Below are 26806 nucleotides of genomic sequence, written 5' to 3' on the forward strand. Positions count from 1 at the left end.
ATTGAGGATGATGTTAGCTATGGGTTTTTCATAGATGCTGTATATCCTTTTAAAGAAGTTCCCTTCTATTCTGAATTTAAGTGTTTTATCATGAAAGGGTGTTGGATTTTGTCATACTCTTTTTCCACATCAGTTGAGATACCAGTGGGTTTTACACCCCCTTCATTCTATTATCTATATGTTCATTCATTGATTTTATCCATGTTGAACCAACCTTCCATTCCCAGTACAAATCCAGGTTGGTTGTGATGAACAATCCTTTTAATGTGCTACTGGATTCATGTTGCTAGTATTTTATAGAGGATTTTTGCATCTATGTTCATAAAGCTCATAGTTTTCTTGTGATGTTTTTGTCTGGCTTTTTTTTTTTTTTACAGAATAATGCTAATCTCATAGAATGAAGTTAAGATTTCCCTCCTCTTCCATACTTTGGAAGAGTTTGAGAAGATTTGATGTTACATAGTGATCTTTTATTTTATTTTTTTTATCTATTTGACGGTGAGAGAGAGACTGCAAGAGAGGGAACACAAGCAGGGGGAGTGGGAGAGGGAGAATCAGGCTTTCTGCTGAGCAGGAAGCCTGATATGGGGCTCGATCCTAGGACCCCAGGATCAAGACCCTAGCGGAAGGCAGACACTTAACGACTGAGCCACCCAGTTGCCCCTCACCTGCCTGTTTGTTAATCCTCATTCCAGATGTCTGACTACACTGTGCCCATGATACTTGCCGCACTATTGAGGAACAAAAGGAGGCTAACTTGTAGTGATTTGTCCTTAGGGAGCCATAGCGCCGTCAGGACTCCCCACTACCTGGCCTCAAGAGTTGTATGCCTGATGGGTTTGCTCATGCTGCAATTCATCTATCCCTCACCAGCTTGATATCCTCCGTCTTCAGAATGACCTGCAAAGAGTATAGAAAAACAGCAACATGTCTAAGTGGAGTTTCTCTTTTCATTGAGAGCCAGTAGGTAAAAACCAGCTCCGTCCATATCTTGTCCTGAGGCTGGGTTATTTAAGTTGGGCTTGCTAGTAAACGTCTTAGGATAAGGTGTAAAAAAGCTCAGACAATGCTGAATGCAGCAAGAGGGTTTTGTTTTGTTTTGTTTTTTACAGCTGGTCCATGTGCAGGGCTGTATAATCATTGGTCTGAGTCAATGTTCCTGGGCCTCCTGCTGTGTGCTGTCACCATGCTGAATTTGGGGTGGGTTCTCAGGTGAACTGGAGGTGTAGTTCCAGTGGGAGAATACTGGGTGCGGGGCTTGGAGACCTACATGTGAGTAAGCTAAGCCTCTTAATCTCCCATCTCTGGTTTTCTTGATGATAAAATGGAATGGTAATATCTACCTCCAGGTGCCACGTGAAAATTAAATAAGGTGATGTGTGTGAACTTCAGCCATACCTGGCACTTAGAAGGCATGAGATGAACCTGAGTTGTTTGAATAAAAGGCAGTCTGTACCCTCATAGGGAGATAACATAAATTTAAATATTGAAACAGCTTTAATGCACTGTAGAAAGTAAAAGCTGTCATGCTTAAAACTTTCCAGCCGTGTGAGACTGGTTCAACGCACTAAAAACCCAATCAGTGAAATCCCTCATACGAACAACTAAGTAAGAATAATCATGCGATCGTAGCAGTAGATGCTGAAACAGCATTTGATAGGTTTAAACATCCATTCACTGGAAGAGCTCTGAGCAAACTAGAAGGGAAATAGAAAGGAATGGTCAGAGACAGAAAGGAACACTTTTCACCAGTATTACTGTGTTTGCATGACGTTCCAGAAAAGGCAAAACTGTAGTGATGGATCATTGGTCTCTAGGGGCTAAGGATTGGGGCGGGGGGGGGGGGGAGGTATGATAAAGAGCATTTATGAAAATCTGCAGCAAACATCATACCTATTGGGTGAAACATCCCGATAACCTTGGGAGAGCATCCCTACTCAATATTGTACTGGCAGTTCTAGCACACATGTAAAGGAGGAAGAAGAAATTGAAGTCATTCCAGTTGGAAAGGGAGAAATAAAACTGTTTTTGATAGATGATATGATTGTCTACATAAAAATAAATCCAAAGGGACTATTAAAAAAAGGGCTTGGAATTAATAAATGAGGTCAGCAAGATAACAAATACAAAATCAATTAAAAAAAAAAAAGAAAGAAACAGCTGTTGTATTTCCATACACTAGCAACAAAAAATTGGAAACCCAAATTTAACAAGCAGCCTCATTTACAGTACTCCCTCTAAATGAGATAGTTAGGCATAAATAGAACATGTATAGGATCTGTGTGTGGAAAAGTACAAAATGTTGATGAAAGAAATCAAAGGAAAACTAAACAAACAGGGACATGCTCGGTTCATGAGTTGCGAGACACAGTCTAGTTAAGATGTCATCTCTCCCCAAATCGATCTATAGATTTAGTGCAGTCCCTCTCACCAAGCAGGATCTTTGTAGATGTCAACAAGCTTATTCTAATATTTATATGGAAAGGCCAAAGAACTAGAATAGTGAAAACAGTTTTGAAAAAGAGGAACCAAGTGGGAGGTGTCATACTATACAAGTCAAGACAGGATAATATTTGCAAGTAGATAGTATATTGGTCAGTGGAACAGCAGAGAGAGTCCAGGGACATACCTGAGCAAATAGAGTCAACTGATTTTTGACTAAGGTAATTCACTGAAGAAAGGACGGCAGTTTCGATAAATGGTGGTAAAACAGTTGGATATCCAACCATATAAAAAAAAAAAAGTGAACCTCAACCCAAATCTCATACCATCTCCAAATAATTAAATCAAAATGGATCAGATGTAAATATAAAACTATAAAACTCTTAGAAGAATATAGAGTAGAAAAATCTTCATATCAGGCAAAAGAGCTCTTAGAAATGATGACCAGAAAGCACAATTCATTTTTAAAAAATTAATAAGATGGACATAAATGTATAACTTTTATTCTGGTGGGGACATCCCAGATAGAATAAGACAAGATGCACATTGGATAAAATACTTACAAATCATAAATCCAACAAAGGGCTTATTTGAGAAATACAAAGAATTTTCAGAATTCAACAATGAGAAAGCAGCAATCCAGTAAAAAAATGAGCAAAAGTCTCTCCATCAAAGAGGACACGAGGATGGCAAATAAACACATGAAAACACCCTTAACATCATGAGTTGTTAGGAAAATGCAAATTAAAATCATAGTGAGGTACCATCATGTACATATCAAAGTGGCTAAAAAAAATACCAACAAAGCCAAACAGGGACGAGGATGTGGACTGCTTTGCTGGCAAGAATGCATAATGGTCTAGCTGCTCTGGAAACCATGGGGCAGTTTCTTACAAGTGAACATACTCTTAGCAAATGACCAAGCTATCCAACGCTTGTGCGTTTCTCCCAGAAAAATGAAAACATATGTTCACACAAAAAACCTATACATGAATGTTCCTAATAGCATTATTCATAATCACCAAAAGCTGGGGGGAAAAAACCCAAATGTTCTCAGTGGGTGAATGGATAAAGAATTTTGTTGAAATGTTAGTCAGCAGTGAAAAAGGAATGATTTTTTTTTTTTTCCAGAGAGAGAGTACATGCCCATGAGGGGAGGAGGGGCAGAGGGAGAGGGAGAGAAATAATTAATCTTAAGCGCAGACCCTGATCAGAAATTGATCTCACGACCCTGAGATCATGACCTGAGCTGAAATCAAGAGTCGGACGATTAACCGACGGAGCCACCTAGGCACCCCAAAAGGAATGCACTATTAATGCACACAACAACTTGGATGAATCTTAAATGTATGACGTTAAGGGAGGGAAATCGATTGCAAAAGGTTACTTACTGCTGTGTGATTCCATTTACATCACATTCTGGAAAGGCAAAATTAGTGATGGCAAGGGGATCAGTGGTGTTGGGGCTTGGATGTGGGGGGCTGGTCTGAGTGCAAGGGGATAGTGTGAAGGACTTTTGGGGGTCTTTTGGGGGGAGTTTTCCTTTATCCCATGAACTGATGACAAGTTATAAGAATCTACATGTCTCTGGGACCTGCGGGGCTCAGTCAGTTAAGCATCTGCATTCAGCTCAGGTCATGATTCCGGGGTCCTGGGCTTGAGCCCCACATCAGGTTCCTTGCTCAGCAGGGAATCTGCTTCTCCCTCTCCCTCTGCCTGCTACTCCCCCTGCTTGTGCACTCTCTCTCTCTACCAAATAAATAAAATAATTGTAAGAGGAAAAAAAAAGAAAAGAATCTGCATGTCTCATAAAACTCCTAGAACAGCACACTTAAAAAAAAAACAAAAACAGAATTTTGTGTTTAAATTTTTACAACTCTTTCTGAATCTGAACCAAGAGAAGGCAAGTAGCCACAGGGCATTTGGCCCCTGCATGCCGGCTGCTGAATCACCTTCCAAAGCACGGGATTTGGGTGCTGGTTTGGTGGAGTGTTCAAACCTTTCCTGTTTCAGCTGTCTTGAAATGTGGGGTTCGTTTGCTGCCTGGAACCGAAATGGCGTATGGTTAAGTGTTTTCACATGGGCCCTGCTCCTGTGACTCTAATGGGTTTCAGGGAAACGCTGTAGGTGGATAGGGGTGTGGGGGTGTGGATGAGCTGCCTCCAGCAGAGGACTGCAGGCCCCACAGGCCCGAGTGAATGCCACGGCGCACACCAGACCCCACTGGGACCACACAAATGCACAAGCCTGCTTCGAATCTTTGGAAGGAAACAGAGAAGCTGCCTGGGGTGCTGGAAACATCCATGGCCTGGAGACAGGGGACGGCTTGGGGCAATGGCGGGTCTCCCTGGCTTGTAAACTAGGACAAAAGGGGGGCAGAATAGACTAGGGGTTCTCCGACGGAGCTCTGCCGACCATTGAGGGGATGGGGATGGGATGAGGAGGTTGTGGTGAAGGGGATGCTGGGAGTCAGGCAGAGCACCCTTGTGCCAGGAGACAGCCAGAGCTGTTGTCTTCTGATATTATAAATTGGGCCTCTGCAAGATGCTTTCTATTTAAAGAGTGGCTTCTTGTTGCTTTAAACAAGGCCGAATCACCATGGGGCCAGATCTGTTAGGGGTCTCATGATTCCCTAAGTCAACTAGAAGCGCTCTCCTGTTCCCCTGATCCTCCAAACCCCCACCCCTGGGCTGTGGACCCTGACCCCAGCTCTCCAAAGGGAAATGCTCAGGCCTATCATTCTGGATTGAGGAAGGCTTCACTGTAGAAAGTTGCTTTGGGGGCACCTCAGTGGCTCAGTTGGTTGAGTGTCTGCCTTCAGCTGAAGTCTCAGGTCATGATCTGGGGGTCCTAGGATTGAGCCCTCCTCCTCGGCAGGGAGTCTGCTTCTCCCTCTCTCCCCCTGTCTCTCCACCCTGCTTGTGCTCTCGCTCACTCTCTCTCTTTCAAATAAACTTTAAAAATCTTAAAACTCTTTAAAAAAATAATAAATAATTTAAAAAGAAAATTGCTTTTGACATGCCTGGGGTAGAAAGTTTCTCACAAGAAGCTCCAAATGATTTAAGTGACATTTTAAGTCATGTGGAGTTGAGGGTCAGTCTTTTAAAAAAAGAAGTTCCCATCTAAATTTGCAAACAAGTCAAAGGCAGTTTTCTTCCTGGAATTAGCAGCATGGAGGACCTCATGGAGGACCTTCCATTATACTTTTGTGCTTGCAGTATGTCTCTTCATCTTTCTTTTCTTTCTTTTCTTTCTTTCTTTCTTTCTTTCTTTCTTTCTTTCTTTCTTTCTTTCTTTCTTTCTTTCTTTCTTTCTTTCTTAAGAATTTATTTATTTCTTTGTCGGAGAGAGAGCACAAGCAGGGAGAGCAGAAGATAGAGGGAGAAGCAGGCTCTCTGCTGAGCAAGAGCCCGACATGGGACTTGATCCCAGAACCCTGGGATCCTGATCTGAGCAGAGGGCAGACACTTAACCAACTGAGACACCCATGCATCCCTGTCTCTTCATCTTTCTTGACCACACACACCACTACCACCACCACCACCCCTGGGTTTCCTAAGATGTAGAGAGACCAAGTTCAGACTCTTAATTGAGAGGATCTTGGCCAAGGATAAGAGGGGAAAGCAAGGGCCAGGCTGGAGATGCAGGTGAGGCCACTGGACTTGGCATCAACCGGGATGTTCCAGAATGCCAGGCTATCAGGTGGGGGCTTGGGTTGAAAGATAAGGCCCTCGCTAAATGGGGAGGTGCAGAGCAGAGAAACTGAGGCACAGACTGACTGATGGGTCCTCAGCCCAGTCATTTTCAGGCTGTGGAGTACACAGTTGCTTTTGGGAAGCCCAGATCCTTCTGTCATGGGTGATTTGGGGCCCCTGTCAGACATCTGATGGGCTTTGTTCCTCACTGTTATCATATTGGGCTGGATGGGCTCCATCCTTTAAGAACCAGTGGAAACTTTTCAATTTTCCTGCACCCCAGTCTCTGTCCTTGTGTCTGGGGCCAGGCCAGGCTTCACAGGCGATCACTATGCGCCCCACACCAAGAGGGGTCCCTCCTTTGGGTCAGCGGCGCTGCTGTCCCCATCTTAAATTCTTAATAGTTTTTGCACAAGGGGGACTCCACATTTTTTTTTGAAACTTGTAAATTTTTATTAATTATCAACAACTGAGGCAACACAAATGAAGAAAGAGAGTTTTGCAGCATGGGGCACCTGTTAGACAGCAACAAAATAAGGGGTGCTTGTCCAGGATGTGCTGGCAGTGGGAAAGAGCAGGTGGGAGATACTTAGAGTGGTACCGCACGTGTGTGTAAATGCAGAGAAAAACACGTGGAACCAAACACCCAGAGCTGCCCTCCAGCAATCACATCAGGGGAGGAGGGTTGTGCTGTTCTGGGAAGAGAATACCCCCACGATACTTTGTTTTCTAAAGTAAGTGCATGGATACACAGAAAGAAATATGCATTGAGTAGATGTCTTGCTTATTAACAGAGCTCTATTATCTAACAATATCTGGCACATAGTAAGAAAAATTGTGCTTAACTTTTCACTATTGTGAACTCTTTTACTCGCTATACACCTGATGGCTAGGAGTTCACAGCCGTGCCCATGTTCGTGAAAGGCCACCAGGTTCTGCTCCTTATCATGGGCACTTGTCACATCCAGATTTAGTCATCTTCCTCGGGATCACTGATCTCTTCATACACGATCAGGGTCTTTCTTTCCCGCAGTCTATAGGCCCAAACGCTACTCATCAATTTCCTGGATCCTGGTATGTTCTCACTCTGTTGATCAGAGGTACTCGCTTTTTCAGGGGGGCACGGCTCTTTCTGAGCCTGCTCAGGGCCAGGTGTTATTGCTATTGGTTCCGAATCACTTTCTTCCTTTATTGTTTTCTCGAGCATCATCTTCATTTTCTCTCTCTCTTGAGCATCAGAAGCTTCCTGAGAAGATTCATCCTGATTCTCGTTCTGATCATCATCAGAATCACGCCCGTTGGATTGCATGGCTCGTTTTTTAGGACACATGAAGGCTGGGAGAGTGGCCCTGAGACCTAGACTAGTCATGGTGTCATAGTTTCTCTTCATGTACACGTAGGTGATTTTATCTGAGTATCCAAGCTTTGCCCACTCTTCCTTAGAGAAGTATTTGGAAATATCCTTGAAGGCCTTGCATTTCTTCTCTGATTTCTGGGTATCCTCCTTGGAGTTCTTCGCAAAGGAGCTGCCTTTATTCATGGTGCCAGGAATAATTTGATCTCCAAAGGATGTAGCCTAATCTCTCCAGCCACAAGGCCAAAGGTCTTTTTAACTAGCCTATCTTTAACCTGTTCAAGATGGTCCAGAGAGAGCGCTTACCTCAGGACTCCACATTTTTTATTTTGCCCTCGACCTCATGAATTACGTAGCCAGTCCTCTCTGGAGATTTCGACTGAAGTTATTGCTATTCCATTATTATTTTGATGTCTCAAAAAAATATACTTGACATTTGTATTTCCTCTGCTAACTCAGCATTGATAGCAATCATTTGCACTTTTTGCTGGGGTTTGCTGCCCAGTCTAACCATAGGAGAATGTTGGCTAACAGCTTTTCAAAACTATGCACCTATTGCAGGAGAGGAGAAAATAATGAGACACACAGGGACCCATAATCACGTTGCGGGGTGGCAGTGGAGGGTGGGGATAACAGGTACACAAAACCTGACTTCCATTGAGCAGATACTGTACTGTGTGGCCTCTGGGTACCAAGCCCATACTGAGCACAGGGATACAGAGAGGAACACACTACAACCCATGCCTCTAAGAACACCCTGTCTACTGAAGTGTTTTTCAGACTTTTGAAGCCTCAACCTCTAGTAAGACATAAGCAACTTGGTACACATATAATATATATCCATAGACTCGTGAAACGGTAGTGTCGTGGAACGATGTGTTTCCTATATATAGAGCATTCTATTTTTTCTTCTGTTTTTATTCCACTTCTTAAAAATGCTGGTTGATTTTACAACCCAGGAGCTTCCACTTTAAAAACACTGCTGGGTTGGGGCGCTTGGGTGGTTCAGTGGGTTAAAGCCTCTGCCTTCGGCTCAGGTCATGATCCCAGAGTCCTGGGATCAAGCCCCGCATTGGGTTTTCTATTCTGCAGGGAGCCTCCTTCCTCCTCTCTATCTCTGCCTGCCTCTCTGCCTACTTGTGATGTGTCTGTCAAATAAATAAAATCTTTAAAAAAAAAAACAACAAACAAACAAAAACACCTCTGGGGTGGGAGAGGTGGATATGTAAGCAAATAAGGATATTTTGGTGGGGCACCTGGGTGGCTCAGTTGGTTAAGTATCTGCCTTGGGCTCAGGTCATGATCCCAGGGTCTTGGGATGGAGCCCCACATGGGGCTCCCTGCTCAGCAGGGAGTCTGCTTCTTCCTCTCCCTCTGCTGCTCCCCCTGCTTGTGCTCTCTCTCTTTTTCAAATAAATACATAAAATCTTAAAAAAAAAAACAAGAAAGAAAAGGATATTTTGGGAAGTGTAATACTACACAGGGGTGGTGTGGACTTCTCAGACAAAGTGTTATTTGCTCTGAGTCTTAGAGATTGGGAAGGAGTTGGTCGGATGGAGAACCTGACCATGGTAATGAGTTGTTCCAGAGACAGAGGCCGTGTATACAGTTTAGGAAAAGCTGAGAATTCTGTGGGGCATGCAGATCTGGGGCAGGGGCCTGGAAAGGCAGATCAGCATAGGGTGGAGGGCTTTGCCTAGCAGGCAGGGATTCTGTTCATTATTCTGTGAGAGCCACTGGGAGGGTTTTTTTTTTTTTTCCTAAAGCAGTTGACCCTTGAGCAACGTGGGTTTTAACTGCAGGAGGCCACGTAAGCACGGATTTTTGTCAGTAAATACTATATATGTATTTTCTCTTCCTTATGATTTTCCCAGTGACATTTTCTTTTCTCTGGCTTACGTTTTTATTGTAAGAATGCGGTAGATAATACACATAACACAAATAATATGTGTTAATCAGTTGTTCACCAATTGTGATCGGTAAGACTTCCCATTAACAGTAGGCTATTTGTATTAAGTGTGGGGTGAGTCAAAAGTTATATGTGGATTTTCAACTGCAGGGAGGGAGTCAGGGCCCCCAACCCCCAAATTGTTTAAGGGTCAACTATAACTTATACACCATACAACTCACCCATTGAGGGTATACAGTTAAATGACTTCAAGTAAGTCTGCATAGTTACGTCACCACTACCACAATCCAGTTTTATTTGGAACCTTTCCGTCATTCCCAGAAAGTTCTCTTTGCCCATCTCCAGTCAGTCCCCACTTCTTTCCTCAACCCTGGGCAACCATTCTCTTGATTTGTCTTTTCTAGAAATTTCATACTAATTCAATCACAGTTGTTGAGTCTGGCTGCTTTTCCTTGGTCTCTGTCTCCATGGCCCATCCATGCTGTGGCAAGTAGTAGTCTATGGACTGGATGTAGCCAATATGCATGCATGTAAATATTGGCCCGCCAGCGGACATTCGGGTTGTCTCCAGTTTGGTGCTAGATGAGTACTTGCTTCCAGGAGTGTTTGCATCCACATCTTTGCATGGACGTATGTTTTCATTTCTCCTGGGGCACTCCTAGGAGGGTAATTGCTGCAGTAGATGGTAAGGATGTGTTTAGGGACGCCTGCATGGCTCAATCAGTTAAGCATCTGCCTTCGGCTCAGGTCATGATCCCAGGGTCCTGGGATCAAGTGCCACATCGGTCTCCCAGCTCAGTGGGGAGCCTCCTTCTCCCTCTCCCTGTGCCCCTCCACCCCACTCATGCTTTCTTTATCACTCTCTCCCAAATAAATAAAATCTTTAAAAAAAAAAAATCCCTCCTGTTGCAGGATGGGAGTTAGCTCTGAAGGACAGGGAGAGGGCAGAAGAGCAGATGGAGGGGACAGGACCCATAGAGTGTGTCTTGAACTGGATCCAAGTCACACAGTAAGTGGTAGAGAGAAGACGGGTCATCCAGGAACAAGATTTGCATCTGGGCTGAGTCAGGTGCCAAAGCCTCTGGTCTGTTGGGTTCCTATCAAGTGAGCCCGGCTCACCATCCCTGTCCCCCCGGGGGTCATTCCCAGATCCAGTGAGGGAAGTGGTTCACAGCCCTGACCATACAGATGAATCACCTGGGAAACTTTAAGAGCGCCTCTTGGCCCGTCCTGGTGTCATTGCTCTGGGGGATCCACAGCCCAGATTTGGAGAGGTTCCAAACTCCCTGGGGACTCCAGGATGCACCTGGAGAACCTCCACTCCAGGGCACAGGCCACCCACCCTGCCACATGCTGCAACCCCCTGGGGAGTTTGATAAGCTGCAGACACCTGATGCTCTGACCCAGAGTTTTGGGTCTCATTGGTACAGGATGAGGCCTGACCCCCAGAACTTGTTAAAAAAAAAAAAATCTCCGCAGGTAATCATCACATGCGGCCAAATTGGAGAGCCTGGTGCTCCCGGCAGCTAGCTTGTTTGCACCAAAGAGTTCATTCCAAGCATGCGTGTCCTGCACCAGCATTTCCATGACTGAGAAATCGCTCTCTTTTACCTTTAGAGAAGGCGCTGATCATTTATTTCTCCAAAGCATTTTCTACTGCTCGTTGTTAAAAAACAAAACCAGATCCCAGGGCACATGTTCTATAAACCCATCTGGCTTAAATAAAATATTTATAAATACAGATCCAGAAGGAATTTAAAGCTCTTGGTGGGTAAAGAATGGGCGTATTAGCCGTACGTGGCCAGTCCTGTGGTCTGTACCGCGCACGTGTGCTGAAACACAGAGCAGACCACGAACTGAGTACCTGTGTGTTAAACGGTTTATTTTGCTAGGACCCCACCGGAAAGCTCACCGATACATGCTTTTGTGGCCCGAAGAGTTTCCGATGATCCAGTAAATAAAGAGAATGATAGCTCGAGCCTCTCTGTTTCTCCAGGTGTTTGGTATTTGCGCATTCCTGTCTTTTCACTCTTCCAGCAGGAACTTGGGGGAGGAGGCCAGAGCTGGCTTTATTTTTTTTTAAACTCGGACTGTTCCAGCAAGTGTATTAAACAGCTTGGTGCTGTTTGGGTTCTTCAGATGGAATGCCTTAATCCCGTTGGTATGGACCAGAGTGGAGTCTCAGGGTGGAGACAGGTGCCTGGGAGGAGCCTGGCCTCTACTTGCCTTTGGCCTTGGTCCTTCTCCAGCAAATTGTCACGCTTGGGCTAAGATTTTCCGAGGCCTGAACAGCAGCCTCGGGTCAAGTCCGGGTTTATTCACTGTGGCCATCAGGGGCCTCTGAGCCCACAGTGGGCACCAGACCTGGCCTGAGAAACCCAGGCGTCTGGCCGAGGTCCACCCCACCCCTTGCTGGCTGGGGGCCCTGGGTCCAGACTCCTAGTGCCCCCAGGTCTGGGTCAGCTTCTTGACTTTTATATCTTGGCTGATGGACCTGGCAGCAAGTCGATGCTGGTGCCAGTGGTGAACTGGTGTTGGGCTCGGGAAATGCATGGTGATGGGCGGGGGAGCACGGGGCTATGGCAGAGGGAATCCAGGTAGACAGTGAGCGTCCATGGGGCCTCAGATCAGGACCCAGGGCCATAGGTTGGGTGACAGGATTCAGCCTTGGGCGGAGAAGCACAAGACAGGTCACAGGTCACGCCAGGCAGGTGGCACGCGGTGCCCAGCTGTGGTCCTACCAGGGACACTGAGGCAGAGGCCAGGAGTCCCACACATTTATTCATGCACTAGGAACAATTTGGCACGAGGCTCGTTTTGGGCCCCAGGATGCTATTGAGCTGGGATAGCCCCTGGTGCCCAGCTGCTCCCTGGCTTGGAGCTGAGTTCCTTGACTGCAAACCTGGCCCAGGCCTGTTTCATCCCAGGTTTGCGTGTAAAGAATCAGAAGGTGGTTACCGTCAGACACCAGCTGCTACCTCCCACCAGGAATGCCATGAAAGAGGGAGAGATGATGCTCCAGGGAGGTGGACAGCAGGGACATAAGAAGCTTGTACTTAGAGACAGAGGTCCTGGGTTCAAGTGCCCAGTACCACCTCCAACACTGTGATCTTGGGGTGGGAGATGGGTGGGAAACAGGAGTCTCAAGAACTTGGGACCCTAAATGTGTTCTGTCAACTTTGCAAGCCTGGCAGTCCACCCACCACTCTGCAACTTTGACAGGCCTGAGGAACCTCTGTGACCCTCAGTCTCTTCTTTTTCAGAATCGGGGTTTCACACGAGGACTAAATGAGTTGAACATGCCAAGGGCTTTGCCCTGCTCTCTACATATAAGTCCCTGCTAAATGTTAGCTGTTGGCTGTCTGATCTCTTCCTTAGGCAGGCAGGCAGGCAGGCAGGCAGGCTGAGGAGTGAGCATGGCTCATCTTTGGGTCCCATCTCTGTGCTGGGAAAGGACGGCTTGGCTGGGTGCTTTGGAGGCTGTGCAGTGACACCATAAGAGAAGCAGTAGCTTGTCCCCTATTCTGGTGCCTTTGGTCTCTGACAGCCCTGGGGCATCCTTGGTGGAGGTGCATTTCAGGAAAAGCAAACAGGGTGCTTCTTGATGGTTTTCACTAGAGAGGGTGTTCTGTGCATTCTCTGACTCCCAGGATCACCACCTACCCTGCTTTCCTTCCCTTCCCACCTCAGTCCCCCCTCTGCTGGGGCCCTTCCAGCCACCTGATCCCCCTCTGCCCGCACCCCAGGCCTTCTCAATGTCACCTCGGCTCCCTACTGGTCTCCCCACCTCCCCATCTCTCTGTCCACACTGTCAACACAGCTAAACACCAGGAGGCTGAGCTTGGAGCTCTCAAGCTGCTCCCCCTGAGGCTGTCTCACTCTGCCCCACTTTGGCTGCTGTCCGGAAGGCGTATTTTTACCGGTCACTCCTCACGCAGTCTCCTTTTTCATTCACGCTGACCTAAGCCAGCAGGCCCTGCCCTGAGCCCAGAGCATCCTTTGAGGCCCTGATGAAATGTCAGCGGCTCTGAGAAGCTGGCTCTGCGTGGGCCGAAGGAAACAGGCTCTCCATGCCCTCTCCTAATGCCTGGCCCATGAGTACATGATTTTTAATGGCTTGCTCTATAGCTGCCTCCCCCGCTGTTCCACAAACACATCCAGGGCAAGTGTAGTATCCTATTAACAAAAACAACAACAGAAGAATGGCAGCATATTCCGTGCTAATTAGGTGGCAAGCCTTGTACTGGGGTGAGTCTGGTACACAGGCTGATTGAGGTAGGGCCGGGTTGTTGCATGGGGCTGGGGGCAGGTGGTAGGGACCTTCCCTGGGGGCACCTCCAAAACACATCACCTAAGTAAAAACAGGGCCCTGGGATGCAACTGTGGCTCCCACCTCACCGCCCTGAAACCGGATCGCCTCCCCGCTTCCCTACTCTTTCCAGAATCAGAAACTGGAGCAGCCAGGGAAGCCTAGATGGGCCTTCCCGTTTCATAAACGGGAGGCGGAGTCTGAGAGAGCTCAGTACCTGCCCACTGGGTCACCTGGCCGAGCCGGCAGTGGGACCCTGTGCATCAGCCTCTTTGAGCCCACGGTTGGAATTCGGAGGGCCTTCCCACCTTTCTGTGTGCTGGATGGAGGGTTGGACTTGGGACTTCTGCACCACCTAAGTATGGTCAGCGGTCACTGTGGATCCCAGTGGAGGCCACCCAGATCCCTGGGGCTCCATGTCGGCAAATGACAAAATCTTGCCCTCTTACTCACTCACCCCTTTGCACTTCATCTGGTGATTTAAAAGGGAGGAGGAAAAATACAATATACACCCCCCCCCCCCCCGCAGGGCTCTGGGGCTCCAGGATCTGGTTCCAGAAACAGAAAGCTTACTTTATTAGCTGTCACAGAAATTTCACTGTGACCCCGAAGTAATTTCCCCAGAGAGAGGCAAATCTCCGGGAGCTGGGAATAGACGAAAAGGTTATTGCTTACCCCGCTGGGCAGGCAGCGTCTGTATCCGGTGCTGGCTCAGAGTTGAGCTAGCTGCTCTGGGTCAGTGCCTGCCTCCTCCCTCCACAACAGAGGCTCCTGGGAAAGCCGGGGTCCAGCCACAGCTGGCGGCTGGGGTCAGTGCTGGGGTGCCCTGTGTGAGCCGCATTGGGCACCAGGACAGACAGGACCTTCCAGAAAGGGCCAGAGGCTCTGAGATCAAGCTAGGTTTGACTCCAACCCTAGGGCCCTGAGAAAATTGTACCCTCTCCCTGCCCCCTCAACACAGCTGTGGGATGGACATGGAGATGAAGCCGCTGACCTCCAGAGGGGCACACTGTTTCTAGATCCTTCGCTCCCTCAGCAGCGTCATGACCGGAGGCCCCCGCCCCAAACTGCCTCCCTGGGGGACAAAGCGAAGTCTCCAGACCTGGAGTTGCTGCCCCAGAGGAGACTTGCTGAGCTGTGTGGGCTGAACCCCGTCTCTGGGCCCAGCAGCCTCTGCTGTTCACACCCTGCCTCACCATTTTACAGTTGAGGACCAAGGTTCAGAGATGGGAAAGTCCCTACCAGCCACATATAGCTGCCATGGGGCAGAACTCAACATTCAAGTCTGCATCTGGATATTTCGCTCAACCCCCCTGTGGTGTGGGGAGGGCCTCTGGGTGGGACCACATATGGACTGTTCTGAAGAGAGAGGCTCGGGGCCAGGGAGTGTGTGACGAGGCCATGCCCTTGGGAGGCTTGAAGAGCACTTTCCCCCTGGAGGAAGAGCGGTGTGACCCGTGGGCGGGAGCACATGACCTTCGGCTACTACTTAAACTCTGCTGGCCTTGATGGTCCCCATCTGTAAAGCAGGGAAGATAACAGCACCTGCCTTCTGGGGATGGATGGGAAGCTGTTATCTGTCCACTGGGCCACAGTCATAGAGAGCCACAACTGCGTGCTTGGCATAGGTATGCACTCCGTTCTAGAAGGCAGATGCCATAAGGTGAAGTTGTGGGCAGGCATGGTTTCTTCTCTTGGCTCTCAGATGGCTGCATTCTTCCTGTGATTTCACATGGGCTCCCCTCTGTGCTTGTCTGTGTCCTGATCTCATCTTATGGGTACAGCAGCCCTTCATTAGGGCCCACCCTAATGACCTCATTTTAATTTTGTTACCCCTTGAAAGGCTCAGTCTGCAAATATTGCTGCAATCTGAGGTGCTGGGGGTGGGACTTCAATATATGAATGGGGGGGGGGCCAGTTGAGCCCACACAGAGAGTTAAATTAGAGGAGAGAGTGCTGTAATGAAAAATGAATATTTGGTCCCTGTCCGTGGTTCCTGGCACACAGCTCCTTCAAGTCTCAGGATCTAGAGAAATGCGAGTCTTATGTGCTGGGTGCCTGGGTGGCTCAGTCTGCCTTCAGCTTAGGTCATGATCCTGGGGTCCTGGAGTCAAGCCCCACATCAGGCTCCCTGCTCAGCAGGGAGTCTGCTGCTCCCTCTGCCTCTACTGCTCCCCCTTGTTTTGTCTTGTATGCTAAAGAGATGTTCGGTGTCTGGGGGTCCCCAGAGAGCTGTGGGGGCTGGTTGCCAGAAAGACCAATCCATGATAACAGGGTTGGAACTTTTAGTTCGCTTCCCACCCCCATGGCAGCACTCCAGGGCAGGAAGAGAGCTGGCCATTGAATGTCATCACCAATGGCCAATGATTTCATCAGTCACATCTACTAATAGGATCGCCATAAATGCCCCAAGGATGAGGATGAATTTGGAGCACTTCAAGGTTGATGAGAAACAAGGAACAAGTTTCAGAGATGGGAACGTCCCCTTCCATGCCAGAAAGGTAGCACATTCCCAAATCCCTGGGGACAGAAGCTCCTGCTCTTGGGACACTTGGGAACCTCACCCTCTGTGCCCCCTCCATCTGGCCATTCATCTGTATCCTTTCAGTAAACCAGTAAGCCTGGAAAAGTGACTTTCTGAGTTCTGTGAGCTGTTCTAGCAAACTATGAGACCTGCAGAGGGGTTCCTGGGAACCCCCAGTTGATCGCCAGTTGGTCAGAAGTTCAGGTGGCCTGATACTTGCAGCTTGTGGGACTGAGCCTGCTGGTTTCAGGCAGTGGGATTGCAGGAGGGAATTAGAGGGCAGGAAGAAGGGAAAAGCCAGGGTATTTCTCCCTGTCCCTCTTGCCTGGAGCCACATCGCCTGTGGTCTTTCCAGCTTCTGTAGGTGACTCACTCCCTGGGCTCCAGTAACACGCCTCTTCTCATCTGCCACCCCAGCTTAGGGGGGCAGGAGTGGCTTCTTGCTGGTGCTAAACTTTGGGTTATTTTAAATGTCCTCAGTTAGCTGCTCGACCCCCCCAACACCTGGGTGACTAGCCCCCCGAATTAAATTCCCTCTGTTGTAAATACCTAGCATTCCTTCCTCTTTTCTAAGTTCAACTACATGAATAGACCTCTACGTGAATAGATGTAAAGACTTTTTTCCAAAGCCCTCACAGTGAAAGGACAGTGTTCTATAAGTTGCTTTGAAGGGCTCTGCGGTAACTAATTGCAGCCAGAGCCCTGACCCAGTTAAGGAAGGGCTGTTTTCTTCCGGGACCTTAAAAGCAGGTTGCAAATGTCCTCTTCTCTCATGGCGGGGGGGGGGGGGGGGGGGGGTTTAGCTGCTTATGCTTCTAATCAGAATCGGCATTCATACCTCCCATTTCTTACGGATTTCTGAATGGTTTCCATTCTCTGCCTGCAGAGAGTTGTAGTAAAAGATGTTTCTCCCCATGCCACACTGAGCCCCCTCAGCAGTGGTAGCTGCAGATAACCTCTGATAGAATCCTTAGCCACATGAGAGGTTTTGTGGCTGGCAGTTATCATAGACTCGGTAGCTCAAAACAACCTATGTTTACTCTCTGAAGATGCTAGAAGCCAGAATGAGTTAAAATTCTGTTATACGAGCAGTTAAAATGAGGGCATCAGAAGGGCTGGTTCTTTCCAGAGGGGGAGAGAACACATTCCTGGCATCTTCTGGCTGCTCTTGGCCACCAGCGTCCCTCGGCTTGTGGCCACCTCACTCCAGTGTCTGCTCGTAGTCCCATTGTCGCCTCCTCTTGCTCTGCTCCTGTCTCATAAGGATAGTCGTGGTCACTTTTAGGGATAATCCAGATACTCTTTTATCCATTTTGGTTAACACTCACAGATTCTGGGCATTAGGACAGGGATTTCTCTCAGAGCCACTACCAATCATATTCAACCGCATTGTCTTCCAGAACTTCATCATGGCGACTGTATTCCAGAACTTTCTTTGTGTAAGCCTCTGTCCTTACCCCTACCAGGATGAGCTTTCCAAAAACCAGCTCCAACCAAGACACACCCCATGTATATCAGCTTCGCAGACGGGAGTCTGGCCCCAACCCTCGCAAACGCCTGCTGGCCTTCTGGGCAGCTCTCCCACAGCTCCTCTGTCACCCACACCCTTGGCTCTCTCACTTGTCTCCCACTTGCCATGCTTTCTGTGGTCTTGCTCTTGCTTGACCTGCTGCCTGCATTAGGCGACTCCTTCCCCGATCTGGAGCACTGTGCTCGTCCTTCAAGGCCCATCCCCTCATCGCTTCCTCCTGCGTTTCCCTGCTCTGCACTCCTGTCTCTGGGTCTGCTGCTAACACACCCATCACAGTGGACTTAACCCCACCTGACTCCCTGGGTAGGGATCTGCTCCCTTACCTCTGATCCCCAGCATACCTGGCGATTCCTCGTGAGCATGGGCGTGAGTGAAGAATCACAACCTGGGTCTCGGGGCCCAGGATGCAGTCGATACTCAGGGAACAGACACAGGTGATCTTGTTCTCATTTAATTGTAAGACCTTATTTCCCAAGATGCCGTTTAAAGAAACTGTGGAATTCTGTCGGTCACCTTTCTCCTGGAGATCAGGAGATCCTGTCTCTCTCCTGGAGATCAGAAGCAAGCCACCGTGTTCCCCGCACACTCACACCCGTGTGTGCTCACACATGTGGATCTTTCCCACAGGGATAGACAAGCCAGGGGGGTGACGGGGTAAAGCTCACCTTTTAAAAACAAAACAAAATGAAACTGCTATTCTTCCTCTTTTCTTCCTATCTCCCATTTTGTCCTTTCCAAGGGACAGTGGGCCCTTTGGATGGCCTTGCCACTCACACGCTCGGAAAATCGGAATCCATTTCTGGAATCCTTAGCAACGGTGGTGGAATTCCAGTGGGCAGAGGCCCTGGGAGTGGGGGCCCTGGTGAGATCACTGTGTGTCTTTATTAACTGTGTGCAGAGAAGAAATCCTTTGTGGGGAAGGAACCCCATCCCTGTGTTCACGAAGTTCCCCCTAACAACAGTGTGGAAACAGGCTGGGTGAGATTGTTGGGGAGCTCTGCATTGACCAGGCAGAGAAACCAGGTGTCCTCACCAGGAAGTGGGGGTCAGACAGGAACTCTGGGGTGTTCCCAGCATGGATGCTCCATGGACCTGGATTACCATGAGGCTCAGATCAAGGGAGAGGAGCAACTTTCTCCAGAGGAAAGGAGAGGAGTGGTATTTTACTTTGGGGGTGTCAAAGAGGAGCTGAAGTGTGGCAGTAACACTGGGCTTGAGGCAGGCTCGCTTGGGGAGCCCTGGCTCTGTCCTTTGTTGCACCCCGTGGGGTGCATGTCCCCAACTCCCATCTGTAGAATGGGGACGCCACCCAATGCCCCCAGGCTGCATCTGAGGCCAGGGGCTGCTGGGCTGGTAGCTTCTGCAGCCCCCATTGGGCAGCCAAGGGGATAAAAATCCAGAATGAGGCCATGAAATAAATTGCCACAGGCCAAGAGAGTGACGGTGTCCTGGGAGAGAGAAGAGCGAAGAGCCTGAGATGTCCTGCCCTAGCCCAGCCCCAGCTGCCAAGCTGGGCACTGACATAATGAGGTCAGGAGAAATGGCTGCCATTCTGGTTCCAGGACTAGAAAGGCCTGGGCCCTGAGCAGAGGCTGCCAGACACAAGACCCCATCCAGCAGGCTCGGCTGTGGTGCCCTGCAGCGGCTCCTGAAAACAGAGCCCGGGCCAAAACTTTCCTTCAGTCCTCTTCACAAAGACTGTGGAGCAGCAGAATGGGGCCAGGGCCCTGGAGGCCATCCCTGGCTCCCTGTCCCTGCCAGGGTGGCCAGGGGGATGGGGGTGGGATGATCACAAGCCCCCCCACGGAGCTTGGCATGTGCGCCCCCCCCCCCCCCCCCCCGCCACCACCCTAGCCTCCAGGGCCAAGGCACTGCAGGCCCCAGTGCATAAACACAAAGCCACTTGTCCCTCCCAAGAGAATTCGTGGTTTCTGGGCCGAAACTACTGAAGTTTATGTTCAACTTTTATATCATGATTCCGTGTAATTAGGTTTAATTGCCTGAAGTTTCAGAAAAATAATGAGAAACTTGTAGGGTTATGGGGCTCATCTCGTCCCGTTCCTGCAGCATCTCATGACTTGAGGTTTTTAACAAGAAAAGGCTCTTGCATGATTTTTGGTCCAGGATGGCCTCTCCTTATGCTTGATCCCTTCAGTTTGAAAAGCAAAAGAGCGGGGCACCTGGGTGGCTCAGTAGGTAAAGCATCTGCCTTTGGCTCAGGTCGTGATCCTGGAGTCCTGGGATCGAGTCTCACGTCGGGCTTCCTGCTCAACGAATCTGCTTGAGATTCTCTTCCTCCTTCTGCTGCTTATGCCCCCATCACGTGCTCAAGCGTATGTGCACTCTCTCTTTCTCAAATAAATAAATAAAACCTTAAAAAATAAAAAAGTAAAAGAGCTGGCCCAGGGTTCCCTCTGGTTTCAGAAAGGGAGGGCAGTGGGATACCTTCTTGCCTGGATGGAAGTCACCCTGGGAAGCCAGGGGCTGCCCTCCTGTCACATGAGGCTTGGTCTTCTCCGAGGACTTGTGATTCCATCTTACTCCTCTGCTACCTGAGAGCTAAGGCTTCTGAGACTACAGACAGACATGTCAGGGGTCAGGATGTCCATTTTGCTGCTAGAAATGCTGGGCTGGAGGAAAGGCCCTGGGTCCAACAGGTTTCTAGGCACTCCTTCCCTGAGTCTGGACTGTGGGGTCCGGGAGGGTGACAAGCAGATACCCACTCAGCCAGCCTTTGGTGGGTCCTATCCATGCCTCCTCAAGGGCCCGGGACAGTGAAGACACTTTTGTCCACCCATTGGGAGGACAGAGGCCACAGTGGCCAAATCCTGCCCTAACCACTGGCCACAGGTGGCATTCCCATTGCTGCGCAAAGGGTCCAGTGGGTTAGGAGTCAGCAGACAGTTTCTTCCCAAAACTGTGGTCAGGGCCAAGGTGCGTAAGTGGGCACGGGGAGAGAAGGGTCTCCCTGCATGGCTGTGAGACATGGCTAATGCCCAGGACACTTGTTTAATTGAGTTATAAGGGACACATAATATTATATTAGTTTCAGGTGTATGACATAACGATTTGACATTTGTCCACAGTGCACCCTTAAACAATGAGGATGTGAACTGCTTGCATCCACGTAACATGTGGCTTTTTTTCAGTACATCCACATATGGCAGTATAAATGTGTCTTCTCATTCTTGAGTTTCTTAACGTTTTCTTTTCCCTAGCTAACTTTGTTGTGAGACTACTGTATGCCGGGGTGCCTGGGTGGCTCAGAGGGTTAAGCCTCTGCCTTCAGCTCAGGTCATGATCTCAGGATCCTGGGATCAAGCTCCACATTGGGCTGTCTGCTCGGTGAGGAGCTTGCGTCCCTCCACCCTCTCTGCCTGCCTGCTTGTTGATCTCTCTCTGTGTCAAATAAATAAAATCTTAAAAAAGACTATTGTATACAACACAAAAAACATACAAGATATGCATAAACCCTAATACAGTGATTGGTAAGGCTCCTGACCAACAGTAGGCTATTAGTAGCTAAGTTACGGGGGAGTCAAAAGTTATATGTGGATTTTCAGCTGCACAGAAGGTCGGTTCCCTTGACCCCTGTGTTCAGGGGCCAACTGTATGTCACAAACAATTGCCGCAGTAAGTCTGGTTAATATCCATCACTACACGGGGCTGCCTGGGTGGCTCAGTCGGTTGAGCATTGGACTCTTTACTTCAGCTCAGGTCATGACCTCAGGGTCTTGAGATCAAGCCCCACATCAGGCTCCACACCCAGTGGGGAGTCTGCTGGAGATTCTCTCGCTCCCTCTGCCCCTCCCCCCACTTTCTCGTATGCACTGTCAAATAGATAGATAGATGGATAGATAGATTCTGTCTTTTTTTAAAAAAGATTTTATTTATTTATTTGTCAGAGAGAGTGAGCACAGGCAGATAGAGAGGCAGGCAGAGGCAGAGGGAGAAGCAGGCTCCCTGCTGAGTAAGGAGCCCGATGTGGGACTGGATCCCAGGACCCTGGGATCATGACCTGAGCCAAAGGCAGATGCCTAACCAACTGATAAGATCTTTTTAAAAATGCAGCGGGGTGGCTGCCTGGGTGGCTCAGTTGGTTAAGCATCTGCCTTTGGCTCAGAGGCGACGGCCGGGACGGAAAGTCAGACTGCTCTGGGATTCCTGTGCTCTGCCTCTTCATCTCTCCCTCCCTGCTAGACTCCTGGCAACCACTGATCCTTGTCTTCCAAGCATTGCCTTTTCCAGAATGTCCTGTGGTTAGAGTCGTATAGCCTATAGCCTTCTCAGATGGGTTCCTTCTACTCAGTGGTATGCATTTCAGTTTCCTCCATATCTTCTTACGGCTTCGTTAGCTCATTTCTTTTTTTAGTGTTGACTGATCATATATTCCATTGTCTGGCTGGACCACTGCGTAGTAGTCCCTTCACCTGCCGAGGGACGTCTGGCCTATTCTCAAGTTTTGGCAGATACAAATAAGGCTGCTGTGAATAGCCACATGCAACTTTTTGTGGGGACAGAAGTTCTCAGCTCCTTTATGTAAATAACAAAGCATGTCATTGCTGGCTCGTATGGTAAGAGTATGTTAAGTTTTGTAAGCCACTGATGAACAGTCTGCCACAGTGACTGTATCATTTTGCACGTTCAGCACCGATGAATGGGTTTCCCATTGCTCAGTATCTCTGACAGCATTTGATGGTGTCAGTGGTCTGGATTTTGGCCATTCTGATAGGTGTGTGATTTGCACCACCCCGATGACGTCTGATGTAGAGTGCCTTTTTATGTGCTTATTTGCCATCTCTGTATCTTCTTAGTGAAGTAAGTATCTGTTAAGACTGTTTTCTTCTTATTGACTTGCAAAAGTTCTTTGTATGTTTTGGAGAGCAGCCCTTTTGCCCCTCTCTTTCCCATAGCGCCTCCTGAGGAGGAGATGAGGGCCAGGACCCCTCTTTGGCTCCTCAGACTGAGAGGGGTGCCTCTATGCCATCTTTACACCCATTATCTCACTGAGTCCCCAAGGTGGCCAGGGCGAGTCTGCCCTGTCTGGAACTCAGAGGGTAACTAACCTGCAAGGGTGAGCCTGCACCGTGACTGTGACCATTGAAGTTTAATAGAGGGATTGTTATTTTCAGATGTGGACAATTCATTCTGCCCTGGAAGACACCGAGTGACTACAAGCGCTCAGAAGTCTCAGCTCTGAGAGCTATTGGTAGACTCTCTCTTTTTTCAGCTCCAGAAAACAGCATTCGGTGTTCTCTCTCCCATGGACGTGTACAGTTTACTGCCTCTTCCAGGGCAGTGATGAGGCAGAGGATGAGACTGGGACCCAGATCAAAGAGTTCCCCCACTCCATGCCTTGCTGTTCTGTCTGCTTCTCGTGCAACAGTGCTCACCCCCGTTCCTGGGTGTGCTGGCCAGATTTTAGTTCACACGACGTTCCGAGCCCAATGCAATGAAGCTGCTTTTGCAAGCGTTTTTATAGCCTTTGTCCTGGAGAGAATGGTGAGGTGCTTTGGCACCTAAAACAGGGAAAGTCACTGTGAGTGTGTGAGGCATAAATTGCCTGTCTGCAAGCAAGGCTGCTCTATCTAGTTCTCACCTGCCTCCTGGGGCAGGGAGTGAGCTTGAACTTTCTCCAACTCTTCCTTCCTTCCTTCCTCAAGGAAGAGGGCCTTAGATTCCGATATTTAATTTCTGTGTGCTGTTCCAGAAAATCATTTGACGGCCAAGCGTCAGCATCCTCATCTGAAAAATGGGCTTTTTTCCTGCTTCTTAGCCCTCAGCCCTTCTGGATGAGGTGATGAGCCTCAGCTCACAGATATCTCCTTCCGGAGCAGACAGAACATGCAGATGTTAGTGAGCATGACCCCCGGATGTGGCGCCCTGTCCCCACCCTGCAGCAGCCTTCCCAGAGCCTCAGTTTCCCCACAGTCCAACAAGGACAGTCAGTGTACCTGACTGAGCAAGGATCATAGGAGGAGCGGGAACATGCCAGGGCTCTCTAGGTGTGTTCATGGTCTCATTTATATGTCATCACGATTTAATCATAGATGCTACAGGGGCTGTTTGTTGCGATTATGAGGACCTATTCAGGTAAGTGCTTTTCTGGTCATGGCTCCCAACTATAATTGCGGAAGGACAAGGGACAAGCAGGATGTAGAGATGCAAAATGTCCGTACTCCCAGCCTCCTCTGTAGCCGGCGGGGGATGGTGGCCAGCAGAACTTGTTGGGGTGCAGGGCAGGGAGCTGACATTCCTGCCCTTCCCCACCCATTCCCGGGATCTGTGACCCCGTGCCTCCTGAGTGGGCTCCATCTCGGCACAGCCCCTGTCTGAGTCATCCGTGTGGCAGATGCCTCCTGGCCCTTCCATCCTCCAGTCCCCAGAGCTACATGTCTTCTCTGATTTGGTCTTTGCTCCCAGTTGCTCAGGAACTCTGTTCCTGTGAAACCTGGCTTTGCACCCACCATGGAGCACAAAGGGCTCATGAGTTATTTAAGTACTGTGTGTTTCTTTTTTTTTTTTTTTTAAAGATTTTATTTATTTATTTGACAGACAGAGATCGTAAGTAGGCAGAGAGGCAGGCAGAGAGAGAGGAGGAAGCAGGCTCCCTGCTGAGCAGAGAGCCCAATGCTGGTCTTGATCCCAGGCGCCCCAGTACTGTGTGTTTCTAAATCATGTTGGAGATGTGGGCACTGGAAGTGGGTAGTGTCCGTACGGTCTTAGGACTGGGGAGCATGAAGGGCCTGAGATCAAGCCCAAGGTCTTCCCTTGGGAAGGGGCAAGAACGTGGTCACCCGGTGAGGAGCTGTCAGTGCCAGGAAGAGCCCCTGGTGGGTACTCCCCCTGTCCTGTCTGTGGACATCCCGCCCCCCTCCCCACTTGCCTCATGTGGATCCTGATAGGCCCTGAGTCTCAGATTCTGCTAACAAATGACAACAGGGCGGGTCCGTAGGCAAACCTGTTTGATGCCTGAGAAGAGGGGTTTGTTGCCTTGTGTTGAGATTTTCATCCCTCATCAAATTCAGCTCCCGGTGCGGGTGTAACTATCCCCCATTTTATGGGTGCACGGGAGAACAAAGCTCAGAGAGGCTAAGGGACCTGAGCGCTGTCACACAGCGGGTAAGGGCGGTGTCTGCTTGGAAATTCAAGCTCTTTGAGGAGAGTCCCAGGGCGCGCTCAGCTATCCCTGGGCCGACCCTCCACTGTGTATGTTCTCCTCCTATAGAAAAATATTTTTCTTATGGAACACATTCATGGGGTCAACCTGTAGCTCCAGAAGTGAGATTGTGACTGTCATAATCGATCGTGCACTTCAAAGATGGTTTGGGGTTATAGCGTGGGAATTTTCAAGGCCAGCACCATTTTTTCTGGCCCAATCTGTTTACGAAGAGAAAATCGAAACAAGAACAGATAGTTTTAAAGCCTCCCAGTGAACAAAGAACATCAGTTGTCCTCTCCTGGGCTGGGGTTCCATGACCCCACTAGCAGGGAGGGGGCGTTCTGTTTTTATTTCTGCTTTCATGGGAGTTTTCCTTGGGAATGGAGCTCTGTTTCAAGTTCTACACATAAAATGAAAACAACAAAGGTCCCGTGAGGTCAGGCCTTCCCCCCGAGTGGGTGTGATGACCACCCAAAGCACAGGACTTGAGAGCTCAGTGTTTCCCATTGTTTGGGAGATTCTTTGCGCTTTTCAAGTCCCAAGCCCAACATTCCCCTCTGTGTGTTGTAGCCAAAAAGGAAGTAACATCTCACAACAGGGAGGAAGGAATTAGGACCTGTTCTGTAGCAGGCCCTCGGCTGCTCTCTGAATTTGCAGGACAGCCTGGCAAAAGGGCTCCCCTCATCCCCATTTTATAGAACAGCAAACTGCGGGACACGACATGATTTCCTGCAGGTCGGACGGCTGCTAAGTGATAGGCTGGGGCATTGACTCTGCCTGCTGGCAACAGAAGGCTTGGGTCAGCCTTCTCCAAAGCTGCAAGCAGAGTGGGGAGAAAAAGCTGAAACCTTCCCACACTGAGGACCAGGCGATGAGTAGGGAGGCAGCAGAGCACCAGAGACGGGTGCCGAGTCTGGACCTCGCCACCTGGGTTCAGGTCTAGCACTGCCACTTAATGCCCTGTGATCTTGGGCTGTTGCTTTGTTCATCTACAAAAGGGGAAACTAATAATAGCAATACCGACCTTGTGTGGTTGGGTGGGTGGAAGGAGGTAATTCAGGTGAATAGCATCTATCCCCAGTGCCCTGCCCAGAACAGACTTTCAGTCAATGGTTAGCATTCTTTTTTTTTTTTTTTAAGATTTTATTTATTTATTTGACAGAGAGAGATCACAAGTAGGCATAGAGGCAGGCAGAGAGAGAGAGGAGGAAGCAGGCTCCCTGCTGAGCAGAGAGCCCGACGTGGGACTCGATCCCAGGACCCCGAGATCATGACCTGAGCCGAAGGCAGCGGCTTAACCCACTGAGCCACCCAGGTGCCCAATGGTTAGCATTCTTATCAGTGACTTCAGCCTTGGCATGGAAAGGCTGGAAGCTTACCTCTTCTCCCCTGGTCCTGGGGCAGTGACGCATGGTGTGGGCGTGATCTTCAAAATGGGTGCCCGGGCCTTTGAAGGACAGGGGCAGGGAGCAGACAGTGTTGGGGGGTGACTGGATGGGCTTTAGTTATTCTCTGAGTATTTTCCTGAGCATCTCCTGTGGGTCAGACCTCATTCTGACCACTAAGGAATGAAGAAGGCAGGCAGGTTCTTGCTCTTCCAGGGCAAACATTAAATCTGTAATTGCCTGATCAGTCTTGGGCAGGATCCCTGGATCTCTTTAGTTCTGCTCAAACTGAAACCTTTTGTTTAATGGCCCCTGACCATGGCTTTAGAGTGAGGCCGCCTCTGGACACAGACAAGCAGAGGATGAGATTGAAACCTGAGGCTCAGGAAAGAGGGCCCAGGAAACCTGCTAATAATGATCATGAAATTAGTAGTAATGATAGCAGCCATCCTTATGGGGTACGTGAAAGTCCCCTACTTCATGGCTACTAGCCCA

General features: G+C 49.0%; 1 protein-coding gene and 1 pseudogene across 2 annotated transcripts in view; one reads left to right on the forward strand and one right to left on the reverse strand.

Annotated features, from left to right (window-relative positions):
* COL23A1 (collagen type XXIII alpha 1 chain) overlaps positions 1-26806 on the forward strand; it is a 313742-nt gene that overhangs the window by 138225 nt on the left and 148711 nt on the right. The window lies entirely within an intron of this gene.
* LOC309861110 (putative protein SSX6 pseudogene) lies at positions 7011-7737 on the reverse strand (annotated as a pseudogene). Its single transcript has one exon. The product of its transcript is annotated as a putative protein SSX6 pseudogene (transcript).

The sequence above is a fragment of the Mustela nivalis genome, assembly GCF_964662115.1.
Source record: "Mustela nivalis genome assembly, chromosome: 3".
NCBI lineage: Eukaryota > Metazoa > Chordata > Mammalia > Carnivora > Mustelidae > Mustela > Mustela nivalis.